This window comes from Microtus ochrogaster, chromosome 19, assembly GCF_000317375.1.
Source record: "Microtus ochrogaster isolate Prairie Vole_2 chromosome 19, MicOch1.0, whole genome shotgun sequence".
NCBI classification, from domain to species: domain Eukaryota; kingdom Metazoa; phylum Chordata; class Mammalia; order Rodentia; family Cricetidae; genus Microtus; species Microtus ochrogaster.
Genome location: NC_022021.1, coordinates 32,820,168 through 32,841,389, shown reverse-complemented (window position 1 = coordinate 32,841,389; position 21,222 = coordinate 32,820,168). Strand labels below are relative to the sequence as shown.

The window sequence follows — 21,222 nt, the reverse complement described above, 5'->3', positions numbered from 1 at the left end:
ATCCCCTACCCCCACCCCCCCAAAAAAATATAAGAAAAAAGAGGAAGGGAAAGCCTGGGGCTGCAGGAGTGTTCCAGAGAGCGAACTGCTCCGGACTTCAAACACTGGGAGTCATTCTGTCAAGGGGAGGGGGCGGGCGGGGGCAGGCACTGGGCCTCTGTAACAAAGTCCTCCTCTCTTTGCTCCCTCCCACTTCATTCACTTGCAAATCAGTGTGTGCCCACAAGAGCCAGCTCTCCCGAGCCATAACCTTCCCATCCCGAGAGCTGCAGTTCCAGCCACAGCAGCAAGAAGCACAGAACCGGCAACCGTGGCGGAGGCAGGAGCATCCTGGGCTAGTTGCAGGGTGTCCCCAGGATCCGGAAGGCGAACAGAGGTGGGTTCGGTCTCTGTTGGTAATGCCGGAGCTGGTGCGTGCGTTTTCTCTCTTTCTTTCCTTTTCTTTTTTCTTTATATATACATAGCTTTAATTCTGTAGTGTTGATGGAAGCCAATCAGGGAAAGAGAGAGGCTCTGCGCCGGGTGTGTGCTGTGCGCGGAGTTGGGAGGGATGCTCAGCCGCGAGCTGGAGTACGGGCGGGCGCGCGGGTCGGGCTGCGTTGGTGGCGCTGCTGCCCCTGCTCAGGACCGGCGCCGCTTCCCGGGGAGCCTGGGCGCCGCTTCTCCGCCGCCTGGTAAGACCGAGCCGCCTAGGGTTTTTTTTTTTTTTTTTTTGGGGGGGGGGTGTCAGGGAACAGAGCAGACTAGAGGAAGCTGCGACGTCCTCTCCATGGGGCTGGCAGAGGCGGCCTGCCGAGCGAGCTCCAGCTTTGCAAAGTTGGCTGGTCAATTACCAAGGGCGCTAGTGCGTGCAGGAGCGGTGGAACCGTTTGGGGATTGATTTATTTCCACCCACCCAACAATACAAAGGTCTGTGTGTTGTCTGCTTGGGCTGAGTTACGTTCTTTGGCTTTGAGGGTAACGCAGAAATTAATTCAGGTAGTCTGAAAAGTCTGGAATGCTCCCAATAAGGAAAACTTACAGAGATGGTTTGGCTGGAGAATGAGCTAAAGAAAACTGTTAGCTCGCATGTTCGGAGCAATGCCTGCAGGCTTCTATAGGACAGAAATGCTTAGGTTGCAAGGCAAGTCCGACACTGGACTTCGAAAATGGATCACACTGTCCAGGGAAAAGTCATATGGAGACGCCACTCGCGGATGCTCTTCCATGGCTGTACACACACGCACACACGCACTCACACACGTCTGGGGGAGAATGCCTTCTTCCTCCGACTGTTTGGAGAACAGACCTTGGTGCGTCTGATTTTAGGTGTCAAATGCGAGAGCGGAATTCCCGCTGCGTTCGTGTGGAATTTAATGAAGGCGGTTAGAGCAGCGTCCTACACTGCAGCAAAGCTAGGGTCACTTCCTCCGTAGTTATTCGCCTGCCAAGAGTTACAGTCCATCTCGAGATGGAGATGCTGGCGAGGTCAACGTGGTACTGAGAAATGTTGTCGCTGCTGCAATAAAATCCATATTTTATGGGACGCTACTTGCAGGTCTCTGTGTTTGCAAGAGGCTGGCCGCCTAACTCAACTGCTACTGAGAACATTCAAGAACCAAGAAGTTTAATCATGTGGAACATTCACACATTTCCCTCTCCCACTCGTTTTTTCCCCTATGATGACACTTTCTTACGACAGTCACTGCGAGCCGTATCAGCCTGTGTCTCTTCACTTTCACTTGCTGAAGTCACACGCTGTGGACCAGAAAAGATATTTCCTTTGACAGTGTGCCTGGGGTGGGAGATGGATGTTAACTGTGAGCTTTCCTGGTGGTTAATAATTCGGGGGTTGCAGACCCCTCCTACAACGCTGACGGAGCCAGAGAGAGAGAGATCTGGCTAGTTAACCGGCAACTCCTCAGAGAATGAGTAACAGCCTTGTGAAGGATTGCCAAAGCTGGCTTATTTTCCTTCTTGCCGACAGTTTTACCTGACAATGGAAAACCCTTAGGATTCTTTCTGCTTTGGGGGAGTGCGGGGGCGGGGGGGGGGGTTGTAGTGACAAATGCCTCCCATCTAGTTTGAGCACAGTCCTTTGTGTGTGAGCATTTGCATGTGACTCTGTGTTGGGATTCTGGAGAATCCAAAAGCCAGTTGTGACCAAAAAGGGAATATGATAAAGCTTCATGATGTCATGAAGAGGGCAAAGTGCATGCCAGGTGCCATATTTTCAATGCAGCAAAAAAAAAAAAAAAACTTAGAAGAAATCCAACAGAGAACTGTGCCTCAGCGCCCCCCCCCTTTTCTCTTCAATATTTTCTAATTAACCAAGTGTTGGGGTGAAATAAAGAGTAGACCTTTTTCTCCCTGGTCTCATGGCTTGTGCCATCCTTTGGAAGCGAGGAAGTGATCAATTTCTTCACCAAATACAAGTACATTGCCGAGAGAAAAATGCAATGATGTAACTCCACTGTATTTGTCCACAATTATCTTTCGCTGCCATTAGGAGGAAGTGACAGTCTGGTGTCTCCAGAAGGATTTCCAGTCTCTCTCCTGGTTGGTTTTTAAGCCAATTTATTGCAGTTACATTTCTCAGTGCTAACTCTGCAAAGACACTATGTGGAACGAAAGCATTTTCTCTCAAGTTGTCAACTATTCAAACACCTGTGCCTTACCTCCCACAACCGCCACTTCCCTCAGCTTGGCGAGGACAAACTTGCCATGAAGCATCCTCTTCTCTTGGGGACCAAACTGCCCTGCAGAATGCCTGAGACGCTGGTCAGCAGCTGGCATTTCTAGAAATCACATCGTGAGGGATCACATGTGATCCTTTTCTGAAGCAACAAGTTAGGACAGTGGCTTCAGCAGGTCTCATTAGTGGTAATGGGATGGCTGCCCCATCCAAGGATAAAAACAGAGATAAACAATGGAAAGCACCCACCTTCCTTGGGAATTTCTGTGTGGGCTCCCTTTCTGGCCCTCCTTGCTTTGTAGTCGGGGATGGCAATGTATTATTAGGGCTTCATATTTCCAGCTACTGCAACTTTCCTGTTTAATTGGTAGGGACCTACAGTGGACCACTCCGGGCCTCTGCCATACAGTTCAGTTGCAACACAGGATAATAAGATCCGGTCTGCTTTTTCTTCATAGATGTTAGCAGAATCTTAATACTTGTCTCATACCAAAACCATTATCTGCCATTTCTATAGTTCCCTTCATTTAAAGAACTTCTGACATATTTTCATAATTTTCTAAGTATGTAGACCTTTGGTCTTCTTCAAAAGTCTACATACGGTTCCAAATCAAAGCAATGGCCAATTAATCATGAGCGTACCACTATCAAAATCATCCAAGAGTTTCCTTATACATTTTCCTAGAATCTTGTCAAGGCTCTGCTTCCTAAATACCATCTTACCAACTATGAAGAAGGAGCTTTTAGTTATGATTCCAACTAGTAAAGACTCTTGCCTCTAAAGAAATGTTTGAAGAAAAAAAAAGCTGCTAACTTTGTGCTGAAATAGAGGTGTCTAACGGTAAGAAGTTCCCATTCAAATAAGCATATATGCTAAGGCAGGTAAGATACACATGTTGCCCCTGTTCTGATTGTTATGTGTCATAATTGTTCTCTAGGTTCTAGGTAGCCTCTTTTGGAAAAATACTTATTACATTTTTTCTTTTATTTGCGTCTGTGTGTGTGTGTGTGCGCGCCAGTACGCACATGCCACAGCACCTGTGTGGAACCCAGACAACTTGCAGGAGTAGGTTCTCTGCTTCCACCGTGTAGATTTCCAGGATCAAACCCAAGTCATGAGGTTTGGCAGCAAGTGCCTTTACCCACTGAGCCACCTCACGAGCCCTAGATAACCTCCCCCTTTAAACGCTCCGCCTGGAACTCGGAGTAAGATAAGTTCTGGAGAGTGAATCAGCCTTTTCTGCTGACAGTCTTCAGCTTCCGACTTCCAATGGAAAAATCAGTTCTGAAGTTTGAAATGTGCTGCAAATGAGATAAGACCCTGCAGAAGCCAGTGCCCTTGTCCCTGCTTAGTCACCACAGCCGTTCACCGGGGTCCGGCAGAGTCGGGGTCTCGTTTATAAAATAAAAGGCAATACTGTCTGGACCTAACCAGTGTCTACTGAGCCTACCTCACTTGATTCACAAAAAGGGGAGGATGTAGATAATCAAACTCCACTTATTCCTGAATAGTGTTTCCTTAATACAAAGATTCCAGAACATTATGGAAGTTGCAGACAAAAAGAAAAGTTAAAAGAAAGTTAAACATGCATGCACACCAGGGAGAGAGGAAGAGAAAAGGGGGGGAGAGAGATAGTGGAGGCAAAGAAGAGAGAAAGGGAGAGAGGAGAGGGAGAGGGGGAGAGGGCCCATTAGTGAAAATGTTCTACAAACCAGGGAAGAAATGCAGAAATGTGGGTTGATCTTGTTTTACTTTCCATAGGAATGTCTATCTTAATTTTAAGATAAATGGGAGATTTGGACACATTCTTGGATATCAACCATAATGCTTTTGTTTGAACTTGCTCTTGTAAAAATGAATTTGCCTATAATTTTAAAAGTTCCTCTTTAGTGTAAAGGCTCCTATTTTCAAAGCAGTCCTATAAGAAACTTCAGATTTTCCCTATTGAACTAGGTGAATATAGTTTTTGGATCAGTATTAACCCCAGAGGAGGAACCGAAGGAGCCTGAGAGAACGTGTACATACTCTTTCAGAAAGTTGGTTCACTTACGAGATGAGAAACAGTCAGATTGGTTAAGCCAAAAACAGTTTGGCCTGAGGGAAGCAGCTTCAGCCAGTAGTCTAGCTGTTCAAGACTAGACTGTTCAGGGGACTTCCAAGACTTCCAGTAAAAACACCTGCTCTACGATGATTACCTCGAGAGCACCTTCATAAACGTTCCACAGATGTGAGTGCAGGGGGCTGTGTCTCCCATCCGCACAGAATTCTCTGATCATCCCATCTCGTCTCATTATTATCTTGGCATCAACACTGTTGAGTACCCAATTTCTCTAGCAGCCAGACCACCTTTCTGAGATTTATAAAAAGAGTTTAATCTAAGTCACAATGCAACTATTAAAATTTGAGTTTGCAATATTTGGCAGCACAGGTCGAAAGCTTCTACCAGTAGATACACAGTGTTCTCATGGTAGAGAGCAAGTGTTGAAGATGAAGATCATAATGCTAGCTTGCCGTGGGGTCTAATCTCTCTTCACAGCTCACCACTTGAGAGTATACTGTGTCTTTCTATCATTTCCTAAATAAGTAGGTCTGACCAAAGATGGTCAAGAAGCCGAATAAGTCACAGTAATGAAAACTGGCACCAAGAAAAGTTAAGTTGGGGACATAAAAGTTAAGTTCTGGCCAAGACAGAAACTGAAAGAGATGAATTCCACATCTGTTAGAACACAAGAATCAAAACAGAATAAAACGTGCCTGTTTCACACGGGATCTCGTTCTTCCTCATAAGCAGGGTACTTCAAGCTCAACTGCACCCTTAGCATGTTCATGCACACTGCTGGTCTCTGCTCTGGAATGCAAACCTGAAAATCAACCTTTAGAAATTACCACCTAAAGAGATGCTCATGGCTTGGCTATAAATTAACAGATGAGTATTGTTTTAATGTGGTCAGATAGTCATCAGAGTCAAGAAAGTGTTTCTTAATGCTTTAGAGACTGGCTCTTTCCTTTCTCATCTGTTTCTTATCATACAAGTCAAACAGGTGGCTCTGTCTTCTTTGGAGGCCTGCAAGCCAAGGATAAAATAGTGATTTAGACAAAAGCCAACCAACCAAACAAACAAAACGATTTGTATGCTAGAGTGAATGAAAGACGAACCTACCGAGGTAGCTCCCCCAACACCTCCACACTTGGCGTGGAAGACTTTTAAATCTACAGTACTGTTATTTATACATATGATGAAGAAGATTTAAACACATACAGAGAGAGAGGTTCAGAGTTTTTATTTATTTATTTTATGTATCTGAATGGTGCGTGTGTGTGTGTGTGTGTGTGTGTGTGTGTATGCCATGCATGTGCGCCTGGTGCCTGCAAAGGACAAAACTGGAGTTACAGATGGCTGTGAGTGGCCATGTGGACTGAATTCAGGTTCTCTGCCACAGTAACAAATGCTCTTTAACTATTGAACCATCTCTTCAGCTGCTGAGTCCAGATTTGTATATGTCTAAATAATAATAATGACAAACTAAGCTTTCCTGAACTTTCCTATCAAGTCATGCAATGTCCTAAGCATTTTACTCTAGTTTTGTTTGGTGAGTTGGGGTTTTTTTGTTTGTTTATTTGGGTTTTTTTTTTTTTTTTTTGAGACAGAATGTCTCTCTGTAGCCCAGGTTACACTGGAATCCATTATGTAGCCCAGGATGGTTCACAGCCCAACTCAGCCTACCTTAAGCTTAGAATTCCAGGCAGGAGCCATTTTGCGGGCTTTTGTTCTGTTTGTTTAGCCTCTGCGCATGTGCGTGTAACACATGCATGCCTGGTGCCTGCAGAGGGCAAACAAAGCATCAGAACCCCTGGAGCAGGAGTTTCAACCTAGGGCCTCATATACTCTAGGCAGGCCCGCCACTGAGACAGCTCCCCAGTTATGTGCACTTTGCATCCTAACAATCACTCCGTAAATCAAAGGGGAAATCTAATATGTGTTTCCTCTTTACTTAGCCCTGCCTTCGTTTGAATTTCCAGGGAATTTCCCTTTGAGCCAAGCACTTAATGAATGTGCTGTTAGCAAACACTTGCGATATCTTAGAGGTGCTAGTGTGACTCTCTCTCTGGGAAACCCTGAGCAGCAGAGGGCATGGGAATGATTGGATTATTTTGACCAGAGGAAGGCAAAGTTGAAGGCTAAGGAAAATGTTTCTAGGTTACTCGATTTTTAGATTGCATTTGTAATCATACATTAGAGCTTCTAAACAGTGAAAATCATATGTGGGCTATTTGAGCTAATATGAGAGATAGCTTCATTGATGGAGGAAGCACTTTGAGAAAGTAGCTAAAACTGAAACCATTCGTTTCCCTGATGCCAAGGAGCAACCAGACTTCATAGTAAGTACCTCTAAGTACATCAGTCCCGACTCATAACAATAACAATACAGTATGCCCACGGTGATTGGGATGCTGAGTAAGAGTGTATTTATAGAACTGGGATGGTCACTTGGTCAGGAAAGTGCTTGCTGTAAACCCATGAGGACCCGTGTTCAATCTCCAGCATCAGCATCCATATAAAAAGCCAAGCAGGGTCTGGACTATGATCCCAGCACTGGGGTGGAGACAATGCAATCCCTAGATCTCACTGGCCAGCCAACAGAGCCTAATCAGAAAGGCCCAGATCCCAGATCCCAGTGAACAGACACAGTAATGACATCCAAGGTTGCCCTCCACTCTCCGGGTACTCACACTGATAGGATGGATTTATATCCTTCCCTGTGTGATATGTAAAAGAAGTTGTTGGCTTCCTGTAAAGCCGCAAGTTCATTACTTTATTACTATCACTATATCGTATCTGCTCTTGATAACCTTAGCATGAGTGAGGGGGCAGTTCTTGTATAGCCCTGGACCCAAAATCCCCATGCACTGAAGGACTGCCTTGAACTCCTTTTCCTCCTGCCTCTACTTCCCAAGTGACGGGATTATGGAAGCCATGTACCATAAGGCCTGGCTCTGAATGGATTCTTTTCAAAGTAAAATTCCATATGCATATGCACACAAACCCAAAAAAAGCCAAGGAAGGAAAAAGTAGTGACAGAAGGGTCACCATTCTCCTTTGTTCTCCCTATTGCCACTTTTAAAACATCATGTAGTTCATCCAGCCTCCAAAGAAAGTTTGATAATGAGACATATAATCAGATAATGTGCATGAGAAGGTTCTCAGAGACTTCATCCCATACCAACCATTTGCATATGAGATAACTGATAAGCAGGGAGCTGCAGTGTGACTTATCTGTGGGTGTACTACATTCATTTTGTTCTTTAATCTCCCTCTTCTATAACTTGATATCTAGTCACTGGATGTCATTGCTCTTTGTCATTTCTACTTAATTCTTGTATTAAAAATTAAAGAGGAAATACAGCTATGGTATTGTTGTTTGTATTTTATAGCACTGCAGGCTTGACAAAGAACCGATAAGAATAGAGATAAAGGCTTCGTCTAGATTTCTGTGTTTCCACATTTTTTAACTTCTATTGCAAAGAAAACTTTGAATATCTCCTTCAAAATTTTGTCCCTGTTTGGGTGTTGGTGGTGCAGTTTGAGACTTGGTTTGTGTGTAAGAACCTGAGGACAGTTTTGAATGATCCTTATCCAAATAAATGACTCTTCCAGATATTCAAAGTCAAGAGTTCATCTTTCAAAAGTAAATTTACTGGTTAGTGATTAGATATGAAAATTAATGGCAACATTTTCTGTGTTTCATAAACCTTCATTTATTCTATATTAAAAACTCAGACGATGACCTTCCTTTGAAGTTCGAATGTCAGTTCTTTCACGAGAGTATATGTATGGATAAATTATGCTGGGTTTTACCTTGGCAAGATTAAAATCTGGCAAGCAACTCAATGTCAACTCTTCCCCCTTTTAAAAAATAAAACTGTTAATGTTCCATGAAATCCAAAAGCCTTATGACCAATGGGTTGTATAATGAATGTCTTCATATTGAAAAATGAGGCCTCATTCACTTCCTTCTTATATGGATGAACAAAAAACAAAGGCAACTTGTAATTATGGAAGAGGCAAAAAAGGCAAACTATACAAAACCACTGGACCAACAGGTATCCTTGGGGCCTGTTGTAATTACAACATACATGGGGAATATTGCTCAGTAGTAGAACACTTGTCCAGCACAAACAAAGCCTTAGGTTCAATCTCTAGTCTCAAAAAAAAATAAGCCCTATAGATATTAATTCTAATATTTAGAACCAAAGTGATCTTTGACTATATAAACATGTCCTCTAAAAATGTACTTTTCCAAGATGACGGCCAGAATGTATCATAAACAATTAATTTCCCTACTTGATTGTATAATGGATTATTTAGCAAGCAATGACAAATTTTAAATTTATATCTAATCTAATACGCAAGAGCAAACACAGCTCATCTTAACCAAATAAATAATAAAAGAGATGCATTTCTCCATAAAAATAAACTTCATATACTTATGGACAAACAAAAAACATCTCTAAAATGTTGATTTGTACTTTAATGTATGCATTTTTACTTTTAAAAGTGATGGTTCTCTCAGGGATAATATGGCTTTCATCCATGAAAGCAAGTGTATCATGCTTTTAACTGCAAGAATAAAAATGAATTTTATTAATCTATCATCCACCTTGTAGAATGTGTAAAGCTGTTCAATTTCACATTCAAATGAAATATTCTGAGATCTCCTTAGCAACATGTACTAATTCAACACTGATCAGAGCAGTGTGTGGTCAGACTAAGAAATCACCAATGCAAAATGACAGAGCTCACCATGACTACTACGTCGCTGATGAAGCCTAATGCGGACCACATCAAGCTACTGTATCTCCTAGCAATTATCCTCAAATTAAGCCGCTTGCTTAAAAGTACCTAGTTGGGATTTTGCCAGTGTTTCATAAAGAATTAATTCTACAAGGGAACCTTTTGATACCTCCACTCCTTTTATCAAAACAAGGGATGTTTGGAGCAGGCCCTGATTAACTAGCTGGAGGAAGCAGGATCACTGGCAGTTACTGTCCTCAAGAAAAAGAGGCTCTACTCCATCGCCCCCACATGCCAGAGTACCAGCTGGGCGGCACATCCTCCCTCCGTAGAAAGCAAAGTGGTCAACCTGTCAGCTGGCTTTGAAGGAAACGCAAACATGCCAGACACATCTCTGAGCCCTGCATCTCACATTTTCATACCATATGTCTTAATTGTGTTTCCCCCTCCGCCAGTTCCCCCCAAGATCCTCCCCACCTTCTGACTCACCGAACTTTGTCCTTATTTTCTTTCTCTCTCTCTTTAGAAAACAGACACAAACAAAAAACAAGAAGCACATGAGCAAACAGACACTTCAAAAACGCAAAAACGAAATTCAAAACAAATGAAAGACAAAAAAAAAAAAACATGCCTAAACAAAGCAAAATGGAACAAAGAGTTTACAAAAATACCATTGAGTTTGCTTTGTGTTGACCATTTTCTCCTAGGGAAGGGGCCTGCCCTGAGGTGTGGTTAATGTACGTGCCCAGTGACCATCCTTTGGAAAAAACTAATTTCCCCTTTGCCAGTGGGTATCAACTGCGGATACCATACTCCTAAATATCTCTAAAAGGATCACTGTGGTTTATAAATCAAACAGACAAACAAAAATCTCCCCATCGTTTGAACGGAATTTAGATGGACATATGCTTTTTTGTCCTGAAAAATAATAAAACCATGCCAGAGATGGCCACAGAAGGGTACCCGGCAGGGCAGTGTGCAACATGAATTCTGATGACTAAAATGGCCACTTTATCCCAAACAGGATACTAAATGAGGAAAGTGACTTTATTTAAATATGGAGGTTAATAAAATTCTCTCAAGTAGCTAACTCCCATGTGATCTAGTGAAAGAGAAGAAATTATTGAAAGGTGGGGTTAGATTGATGGGGAACTCTGGAGCCAAAGGTGGATTCTCTCGCCGATGTTCTGAGCGCTCACAGAGCCTCCGTTTGCTTCTCAGTTGTCACTACACTAAAATGGAACTTGTAAATGACTTACTTTCTTCTTTCTTGTGTCCTCATCTTTTCATCATGGTTGATTAGAATTACCAGTCGCCAAAGACAAGGGCCAAAGTTTCCCGATTTAATAATTAAAAAATCTGTGTGCTGACATCCACAATGTTACGAAAAAGAACTTTAAAGGCAGGAGTGAAATTTGGACTGTGTTCCGCTCAGCAATTCAGAGAAGCAGCCACGAGGTTCTGCATGCTAAGGAGATGCTGTGCTTGTCACAGACTTTCCAATTTAGGTTCCATCTGATTGACAAGTGTTCCTCGGGATGATATTCAGCCTAGAGTTTGGGGGAAATTCATTATTTGACTCTTTCCACAGCAAAAGCCCTTCTGATACAAATAGAAAACGCTTTATGGAATAGATAAATCTAGGTTGGGGGGGGAATGAGAAAATGGCTTTGAAATATCGCTCTCCAGTCATAAGATCAGAGTTTTAGAATGACGGCAGCGCACGTGACCGAGCACAGCATATGGGCTCAGGAAGAACTGCCTGATGGGTGAAAATCACCCGCCAGTTACAAACAGTCCTCTCGAAGAAACATTTTTCTGATTTATTTTCTTTCATCTCATTCATGCTAGTGAAAATATAATTTTTCGAGACTGTGCTGAAAACCTAATTTTTAATAACTGACTCATTTAAAGGAAGTCCATTTCAAAGGGAACTCTGTCAATAGTGTCCGGAGAGCCAGAGGGCTTGGGGTTAACAAACGGAGCTGCCCGACCCTCTCCTCCTCCAGGCAGACTTCTTGCTAAAGTTGGTCGTAAGCATCGTAGCCTGGAGCCTGATTAACAATTTATGCTTTCCTAAGCAGATTACAGAGTTTGACAATTTGATTTCTTTAATTCTTAATTTGTGTTTGGAGACAGAACATACTTCTAGGTTTATGCTTTTCATATATTGTATTTTAAGAAGCCAAACCTAATCTAAACATTGTCCTCCTGAGAATTTTTACCTTTACAGTTTTAGTATCCACGTGTAGACTCTCCCCCCCCCCCGCATAACTAAGACAACTGTTTCCTTGCTGAGTAGGCACATGACTTTTTTTTTCACTTCTTGTTGAAATGATCCATGTGTTCCCTCTTCTTAGGAAGAAAGACAATAGGAGGAAACAAAGTAGCGTATTAACTAAAATCTGTCACTCAGTGAGCATTCACACCACTTTAGGCATATTCTAAAGATCATGCTAAAAATGTAAATTCAGTCTTCTCCACCAGACCCTGAAGTAAATACGGTCAGGCTCCCCTGCTTACAAGACAAAACTGGGAAACAAAGCACTTTTGCTCCTTATTCCAAAGTTTCACTGCTAGTTCTTAGAAGGCAAAATGTATTCCTCTGCTGTTTTAACTATACATTATGGCACCATTATGCTTAATATGAAAGAATATACTCCCATGTATGCATTATGTATTCAAATAATGAGTGCATGGATAATGAATTAGATAGGTGATAGGTGATTATGATAAATGCAGGTAGATAGATTCAAATGTGTGCATCTCAAATACAGAAGTAATGGGTATACAGATCACACACACCACACACACAATTTATTTCTCATAACTCAGAAACATCATAAGAAACTTTCCCCTTCCTTCTCACCCTCAACCTCTTAGTACACTAATCTGTTCTCTTATAAATTAGGTCAACTCATCATAATCCAAATCCACAGATTTCAACCTCAAGAAAACCATTTCACTTTAGGTTCGGCTCTTCAGTTTAATCTGAATCAATCTTTTAATCACTTGTTGTTGTTCCCAAGGGAAAGCTGGCCAGAGTGTTTGGAAGGTTCAGATTCATCATTCATTAGTTAATTCATTCTATAATATTTATCGAGAGGCCCTGTGCCTGGCTCTGGAGAGACCGGCAGAGGTAATACAACATACATCAGCTATGTAGGAGAAATGGATTTTATTCCTCACTCTCTGGCCAAGGTCAGCAGTCCATGCTTTCTGTGGAAGGTCTAAGATAGTATGAGTTATGTTGTTTGTTCTCCCTACATTTACATCCTAGGAATTCAGAATTAGCATTGAGTCTCGAGTGACGTTGGCAGTGTTTTTGTTTGTTTTTAAGTTTGCCCTTTAACATCCTGCCCGGCTTCAAAAACAGTATCACATCCCTCTTCACCACCAAAACCCTGATATGTTTTAGGTTTTGACAGGATGTTTCTGAATATTTCATGGTCTTCCTGTCTCTAATCCCTTCAACCACTATTTAATGAACATCTTTGTGCAAAGGCTGGTGGCACCATGTGCTTTGACATTAGTTTGGTTTCAGTAGGTATTTAATAAGACATGAAAGCCTTTTGGGAAACGCGTGTTAAATAGGTATTAAATAGGTATTAAACGCGTATTAAATAGGCAGAAATTAGGTGGGGCAATGAATGGATCAGTTTGACTTTCAGAGTCGGATGGGGTGGAGACAAAATCTCACCATGCAATTCGGGCTGACCTGGTACTAAATATACAGTACAGGCTAGTGTAGAACTCACCATCATCCTCCTGCCTCAGCCTTTTGACTGCTGGGATTACAATGTGGATCACCACACCTGGCTAGAACTGGGTCTTTCAGTCATGAAAGAGATAGGATGACCATTGCTAAATGTGGAGCTGAATATGTTGGACACAACTTGGTGCATGTTCAGCTGGAACCACTGGTACAGATAGATGTCCTAATTGCTGACTCCCTGGGGTCCTCACTCATCCTCATTTGGTTAGATATTTTGCCAGGGAAAAGGCCATGAATCTGTTTCTTCTCAGGGCATCTAGTCCCCTCTCCCCTCCTATTTATTTCTCGCTGCAAGATCATGTCATTGCCCACCCATGGTTGCACCTACTGCATCCTGAGAACGAGGTTACCGAGTCGTATTTCAAGCTCTTAAGATCTAGCAGTGATTTTGACAAATAGAGCGAACTCATTAAACATTGGTTGAAAGAACAAACACAAACTACTCATTATGGAACTTTGGGCTACATTTATATACTTTTACATTATTCATGTTGGATGTTAGCTTCTTTCCTAGTAATCTGATTTCTTTCAGATGCATTGAGAGGCGGGTCCATACCAGTCTCCAGAACTGTCCATAGAGGCCCTCAATAGGTTAGGGATCTCCCTCCCAGCCACGCCCACCTCTGTCCCTCCTACTCCCTTCCCTCTCTCTCTTCCCTATCTTGGTGCCTTTGACCAAATATCTGAAAAACAGTTACAGATCCTAGCTGAAGCGCCTAGTAACAGAGTGACTGAACATTTTAGCTGGAAGTTGGTATTTTGTTGGTCATCTACACCAAGGTGTAAAGCTGTTACAGTTCTCCATTTCTGTGCTTAAGTTTGAAACTGATTATATGGTTTTTCTCATAAGCACAGATAAACCTTGGTTATCTTTGGGTTTATTTTCTACCCGTAGTCATACATCAAACCGAATCTGCAGAGGAATCTGTGGGAGACCCTTGTATATGTGTCTTGTGAACATGATCATTTTTCCTTCCAATTCCTACCTGGCAGCTGGGTCTTCGAAGTTCCATAGGAGATCAAATATCAGATTCTGTATAGTTTGTTGTAACCTTGGATGTGGCTGTACTAAAGAGGCAGAATTAGACGTGGCTGGTTGTGTAGTTTTGTTTTGTTCCTTAAGTGGCAGTCAATGCATAGAACAGGAACCTCATGGATATTGCTTGGCAGTGAGTACACAGCTCAGCCCAGCTCCATCTCAACATGTCAAATGTCTCATAAGGTTATGAGAAGAAGGGAATGAGATTTGGATGGTGCTCCTTTATACTTCTGTTAAATGTGCTGTCCATCAACTTGAAGGCAAAGGGACATAAACAATTTTAAGTGTACTAAACATTGAAGCAGAAATTAGTTTATTTTATATCCACAGATTTCCTGGACTAAATTAGGTACTATGTTCCCTTCAAGAAAATATTTCAATTGCATTTGACAATTGTGGAAAAATGTTACTCAAAAAAAAAGAAAGAAAGAAAGAAAGAAAGAAACCATAGAAACCTTGTTGCAGAGGCATTGGGTCAGCTCTCCCTGGTGCTGTTTTTTGCCTTTTCACCTTTTCGTTGATTGACACTTGCAATTAGTAGTGTTTCTCATTAGCACAAGTGATATAAACCAGTTTAGTGAACTCTTCTCCCTCACCTCACCTCTCAACTTCAGAAAAATAAGGGGATTAAAGGACTTGGGGAAGTGACTAAGTCAATGGAAGTAAAGAGGGGGTCTGTAAGTACCACTATTAACAGGGAAGACACCAGAATAGGGAGCTAACGCATGCCCAGCATCTGAAGATCTGAGCACTGCTCAGTCCTTTGGGCTCCGTGTTTTCAGCCTGTATGTTAGGATGTTGCAAGCCCTGGCAATGAGAAAATATTGTCTCAAACTTGAGAATAAATAAAATGATGATTTTGCACAAGAAAGAGTCCTAGAGAAGTAATAGGCTCCAAGATAAGTGGCAGAAACAAAAGGCCAGCGTCATTCTGTCTCCATCCTGCTCAACCCAGCACCAAAGTCAACCAACCAATGATTTCCTTCAGGGTTTAAGATGTTTGCCACTGGCAGCTGAAGCTATAAGCTTTCTTATTTCTGTCTAACTGAAGGGATTGAGGGCAGAGAGGCATCTCGCAATTAAAGATTAAGGGTGGCACCCCTTGGTCCCATGTGACAGTCACATGTCAACTACTCCCCCATACAGTATTATTTTCTGAGATTTTTTTTTTTTTGAGTTGCTATTTGGCTTTTGGGCTAAAGACTTCACATTTGTAATCATACATTGTGTACATGAGTATGTGTGTAAAAAGGGCACTCTTGAATAAATCTAGAATTCTATTAGGAGAAAAGAAATGACGAGAAAGGACTGCTGGGTAGCCAACAGCTCCATCTGCCACAGTTTAGTCAGAAGCTGCATTTCTGTACGTGAAAATACAAGCATTATGTAAGGGGCGGGGGATTCAATGGCGGTAGGTTTGACAAACTATGGCTCCAGAGCTAATAAAGAATCAGCCCACCTACCCTTTCCCAGTAAGTGGGGGTTACCTGCAAAACGGCAATTTATAGCAACGCTTTACCATTTGAGTGATCTCTGCCCCTGTCTTTTATTTTAGTCAGTGCCTGAAATGGGTTTTTGCTGTGTTTGTTCTGGGAATAGACAGACTAGAAATACATCACTGTCCAAAAAGAAAACATTTTTTTTTCATCTAGGGATTTGAGGCTTAACTAGCTGGAAGGGAAATATAATTTCAGTTTTTTCTCATAGTCGCATCTAGAAAATAACCTAAAGAGATTCAAAGGACACCCCACCATGTGAGCACTTTCCTTTCTCGGGAGTTTCAGCTTGGGCTTTAACCTTTTCTAGCATATTCTATAGGTTTTTTTTTTTTTGCACTGTTTTTGCCTTGAGCTCTGTTCTAACCACTGAAGCTTTGAGAAACTTTAAAAACAGCACCGGTGGTGCCGGGAGGTGATGGCACACATCTTTGAACCCAGGATTCAGGAGGCAGAGGCAGATGGATCTCTAAGTTCTAGGACAGCCTGGTCTACAGAGTGAGTTTCCAGGACAGCCAGGGCTACACAAAGACAGAAACCCTATCTCGGGGGGGGGGGGGGAGGATACCAACAACAGTATTCTTTTTTTTTTTTCTCTTACTATAAATATCCCAAATTCATCTTAAGATAGCTTTTTTATTTTACCCTTTGGACTTTTATTTGAAAGAAAAATGAGCTGAAATGTAGATGTTTATCTGAATCTAAATCAAAGCACTGTGAGAAATAAGTATAAAATACACAATGAAAGGACACTGAATTCTGTCCATGTTTTACTGGGCAATTCTGGGCAGAAGTGGGGTTCTCAGCTTCCTTTTTGCTAACGTGTTTATATGGATGTAATGTGTGCCACACAAAAAGGTGTTCCTGTAAGGGGCGAGGTAGAAAGAGAAATTCTTGATCTCGTTTGAATTCCTTGGAGCCATCTCTCTGCAACAATGTGCGTTTGCTTCTGTGCAAATGTAATATAAACAACATGTTCAGATTTTCATTTTTCAGCAAACTTTATAGCAGACTTAAGATACTATGCCCATCAACGGTTTCTATTAAATCAAAAGATGAGCTGTTTGTGAAATCTGGAAATGGGAGGCCTCTATACCATAATACTCTAAAGTTTTTCGTGTGACAGAGCCAGCCTCACGTGGACAATATAGGTGCAGTGACCACCCTACAGACAGGGGCCCTTATGGTGAGGAATAACTAAGGCAATGTTGGAAAGAATTTTAGCTTGGTGGGCTAGGAAGGCAGCGCAGTCATTAAGGTGCTTGCCATTTAAGCAGGAAGATGTGAGTTCAGATCCCCCAGAAAGCCCAGCAATCCCCATGCTGGGCAAGAAGAGGCAAGGAGATAGCAAGGGCTTACTTGAAAGTCAACCTAGCCGAATTGACTAGGTCTAGGTCCAAAGAGAGTACTTTCCCCATCTCAATAAGGTGGAGGGTGAGTGCGAAAAATACCCAGTGAATACTAGTCTCCATAAGCACACACACACACTCATACACACACACACTCATACACACACACACATGCATACACACATACACACACATTCACACACATGCACACTCACACTCATACACTCACACACACGCACATATGCACACACACGCATGAGCGCACACACACAACACACACACACACACACACACACACGCGCGCGAGCGAGCACTGTACCTGGCATCTAAGAAATGCCCCTGCCCCAACGTCAGCTGTTTATTTTGTTGCTACTGTTACCATCGTATTTTTCCCCGAATTTCCAATCAATGTAGAGCATTTTAAAAACCATTTTTCAGGATTTTAAAAATATTTCACTCCCTGGAGTGCACTGCCACATTTTTTCCTTTTATGTTACAAGTGAAGCCTGCCACTGGGGGGCAAGATGCCCACAATTCCACTCCCTGAAATGTGTTTTGGCTGACGCAGTCATGTGCCAAAAGTGGCTGAAATTCAGAACTTCCTCAGAGCCTCTTCTGCTGTGTTCCCTGGAAATCTACAAGCCAAGCTGGGTTTCTCACCTGGGCCTGCGGAGGTGTGAGCCAACCCCAGCCACCATGATGGAAGAATGCGAAATGCAGATTCTGTTATGTTGTTTGCTGCCTTGGCCCATGAAGTTCTTGGGCCTGTTTCTCAGGAGAGAGCTCCCAATGGTGGCATGAAAATTGCAGGAGCTGAGCACACATACACACACACACACACACACATACACACACATACACACACCATACCACACCAGCTTTAATACCCACAATGTCCCCAGGAAACTGAAGAAAGAATATCCTCTAGAAATGAAGATGCTGACCGGCTGGACCTGGATACCCCTTCACTCTGTAGAACTCTCCTTTACGATTCGCTCAGTCACTTCATTCTTATTTTTAGATACCTGTTGCTTGCTCACTAGTGTGTGTGGGAGGGGTGGTTTTAGCAATGAATTTAGCAATGAACCTAATGTCCCTTCCCTCCACAAGAGCTTATGTCTCCAGGTGAAATTCTCAAAAGGAATAAACATTCTGACTGCATTGTCCTCAAATCAGAAAACACAGGAGATAAGGGCTGATGGGAAAGGACGTTGGAACACAAACAGTGAAACTGTAAAACCAACGGTGCACTGCGCCTATCAGGAAATCTCCCAAGAATCCCGAGTTGCAAACTTTCAGACATGAGGCCAAGTGCATTCACTGTGAAGGTGAAGGGCCCAAAATTACAACTACATCACCAGTCCACACGCAAGGGAATTAGCTGTGGATGTCTCTGTCCCATGGGGATTTCATTTAGAAAACATATCCCGCTCAGCTGTGGAGATGAGGAGCGCGTGAGTGGGAGGGGCTCATACCTTGGCAGGGTCAGGAAACAGGTTCGAGACAGGTTTACGCAGCATGTGAGTGTAAGTCTTGTTTAACAAGCTCTAAAAGTCTCTGTTGAAAGCTGTTTAGGAAGTTCTTTCCTTTTTTACACCCTTTTTGGACTGTCAGTGGCTAGATGCCTCTGGGAGAGGGGGTCTACTTTCTGAAGCACTCCTAAATAATGTGGGTTAGAATTTACCTTTAAAGCTATCTGCTGAATGGCACCTCGCCCTTTGGCTTCGCGCCCTCCCCAGCCCTATCTCATTTGCCAATGACTTCCTTCCGGAATCTCCCGAATTCTCTGACACCCGTGCTGACTTAACATCCCATCCTGGCAGGCAGCTGCCAATTCTCATTGAAAAATGATTACCGAACACTTCAGCACCAGCTCCAGGAAGAGCTCCCTCCTCTGCCCAGAGTGCGACAGATACCACCATTGTGTCTCCTCATCACCGGCCCAGGCCCCTGCTTTGTACCTCTGCCCCTGTGGCCCTGGTGGATTCTGGAACAGCACAAGGAGGAGCGGGTGCTGCTAAAAGTCCATGGCCTTGGGGATTAGAAAGCTGCAGAGAAAAGAATCTTTGCCAAAGGGGAGTTGGGGGAGGGGAACCTGGCCAGCAGGCTGGGGAAAAGCCAAAAGCACAGTGCGGCCAATTCAGAAGGAGGTCATGGGAGCACGTCAAACAACACAGCCGTTCTTGTTTTAAGCATTTTTCGGGATTAAATCCTGCAGGCCATTTTCATACATCCTAAGGAGAACAAAATATCATCTACATACTTTTTTAGAGGCATTAATTAAGTTTAGCCCCGACACTGAAGAGTAATGGTCTCTGACCTAAGCCCCAACCTCCAACTAGGGAATTCAGACGAGGCTAATGGCTGTCGCACAATCAGATCTGTGTCACACGTTGAATATAGGTCAAAGGATGACTGCTCCCTGCAGAAAACAAAAATAACCTTTCGAAGACACCATTTTATATTAGCATAAGCCCATATGCTCAGGCTCAGAAAGACATTCTGTCGTATCTAAGAGGAAATCGCATTGGGAGGAAAGCGCATTTGAAGCCAAGGTATTTGGTGATGCAAGTGTACTCCTGTAAGCCTTTGTTTACTGTTTGGAAATAAATCTTGACCTGAAATTAATGAAAAACTGTGAGCATGTCCTGATAAAGTTTCAGAAACTCATATGAATTTGAATTATTCTTTTGGCTTACTACCAAATGTTTAAAACACTAAAAAAAAGGACATAGCAATTCTCGTTAGACCCTCCAGGAAATCCAATTGAAACTGAATCAAGTCACAGATATGAATGACTAGATTTAATTTCTTTTATCCATTGGATACTGGAGTGTTGCTCTTGAGGTCTCGTACCCCATTTGAGATAAACCAGCACATCTTTGCCACTGTGATTCTCATAGAGTCGTCTCTCAGGTGATGAGAGCCAACTTTAGTAGATTTTCTTTTTTTTTTTATTGAGAAAAAAAAATTTCCGCCTCCTCCCAGCCTTCCACTCCTCCCGCCCTCCCCCCACTCCTCTCCCCCTCCCTCTCAAGTCTGAAGAGCAGTCAGGGTTCCCTGCCCTGTGGAAAGTCCAAAGTCCTCCCCCTCCATCCTGGTCTAGGAAGGTGAACATCCAAACTGGCTAGGCCCCCACAAAACCAGAACAAGAAGTAGGATCAAAATCCAGTGCCATTGTCCTTGGCTTCTCAGCAACCCTCATTGTCCGCCATATTCAGAGAGTCCGTGTTTATCCCCTGCTTTTTCAGTCACAATCCAGCTGGCCTTGGTGAGCTCCCAATAGATCAGCCCCACTGTCTCCGTGGGTGGGTGCACCCCTCTTGGTCCTGACTTCCTTGCTCATCTTCTCCCTCCTTCTGTTCCTCATTGGGACTTTGGGAGCTCAGTCCAGTGTTCCAGTGTGGGTCTCTGTCTCTATCTCCATCCATCGCCAGATGAAGGTTTTATGGTGATATGCAAAATATTCATCAGTATGGCTATAGGATAGGATCATTTCAGGTTCCCTATCCTCAGCTGCCCCAGGAACTAACTGGGGACCTCGCCTTGGGCACCTGGAAGCCCCTCTAGTTTAGTAGATTTTCAACTACTATTATAAGTAGTGTCCTCTCCGAGACCCCTGTCGGCCACCTAATGATGCCACACACATTTCTTCCTTCTTTTTGAAAATAATGAATTTTCAAATCCTTTAAATGCATAGAATTATGATCTGAGTGAGCCACAGTAAACTTGGACTACTAGAAACTCTGTCCAACCAGTGCTCCCATCTAGTGGAAAGTTGGAACCTTGAAAAAATGCATTGCATTTTATTGCTTGTTTTGACTCACCATGAGTTTAAAGATGCAGTCTGGAGAGTCGCTTATGTCGCGTTGTATGTGCTCAGGGAAGAGAAAATGCAAAACCAAACAGTTTGGCTACAGTTCAGTTTTCCTTTGAAAGATAAATGTTGATAGATCCCGTCAATGCTTTGACAGAGACGCCCACTAGATTGAAACTCTGATAAAGTGAGCTAAATTGGGAATCTGTGTATGGTGTGCAGAAGACTCTCATTTATCCCAAAATGGTGGTTTAGGTGTTTGCATGTATAAAGGAAAG

The 21,222-nt window shown here is 42.9% G+C and overlaps 1 protein-coding gene across 3 annotated transcripts in view; it reads left to right on the top strand.

Annotated features, from left to right (window-relative positions):
* The first annotated feature begins 217 nt into the window (after positions 1 to 217).
* Positions 218 to 21,222, top strand: part of Cdh6 (cadherin 6) — a 137,273-nt gene continuing 116,268 nt past the window's right edge. Inside the window, exon 1 of one of the 3 annotated variants that reach the window (XM_026783741.1) lies at positions 218 to 376. The gene's annotated coding sequence lies outside the window, so the exon portion shown is untranslated. Of the gene's footprint in view, positions 377 to 593; positions 675 to 21,222 lie in introns of those variants that run through there. The other 2 variants (XM_005356646.3, XM_013349752.2) reach the window with 2 other exon arrangements.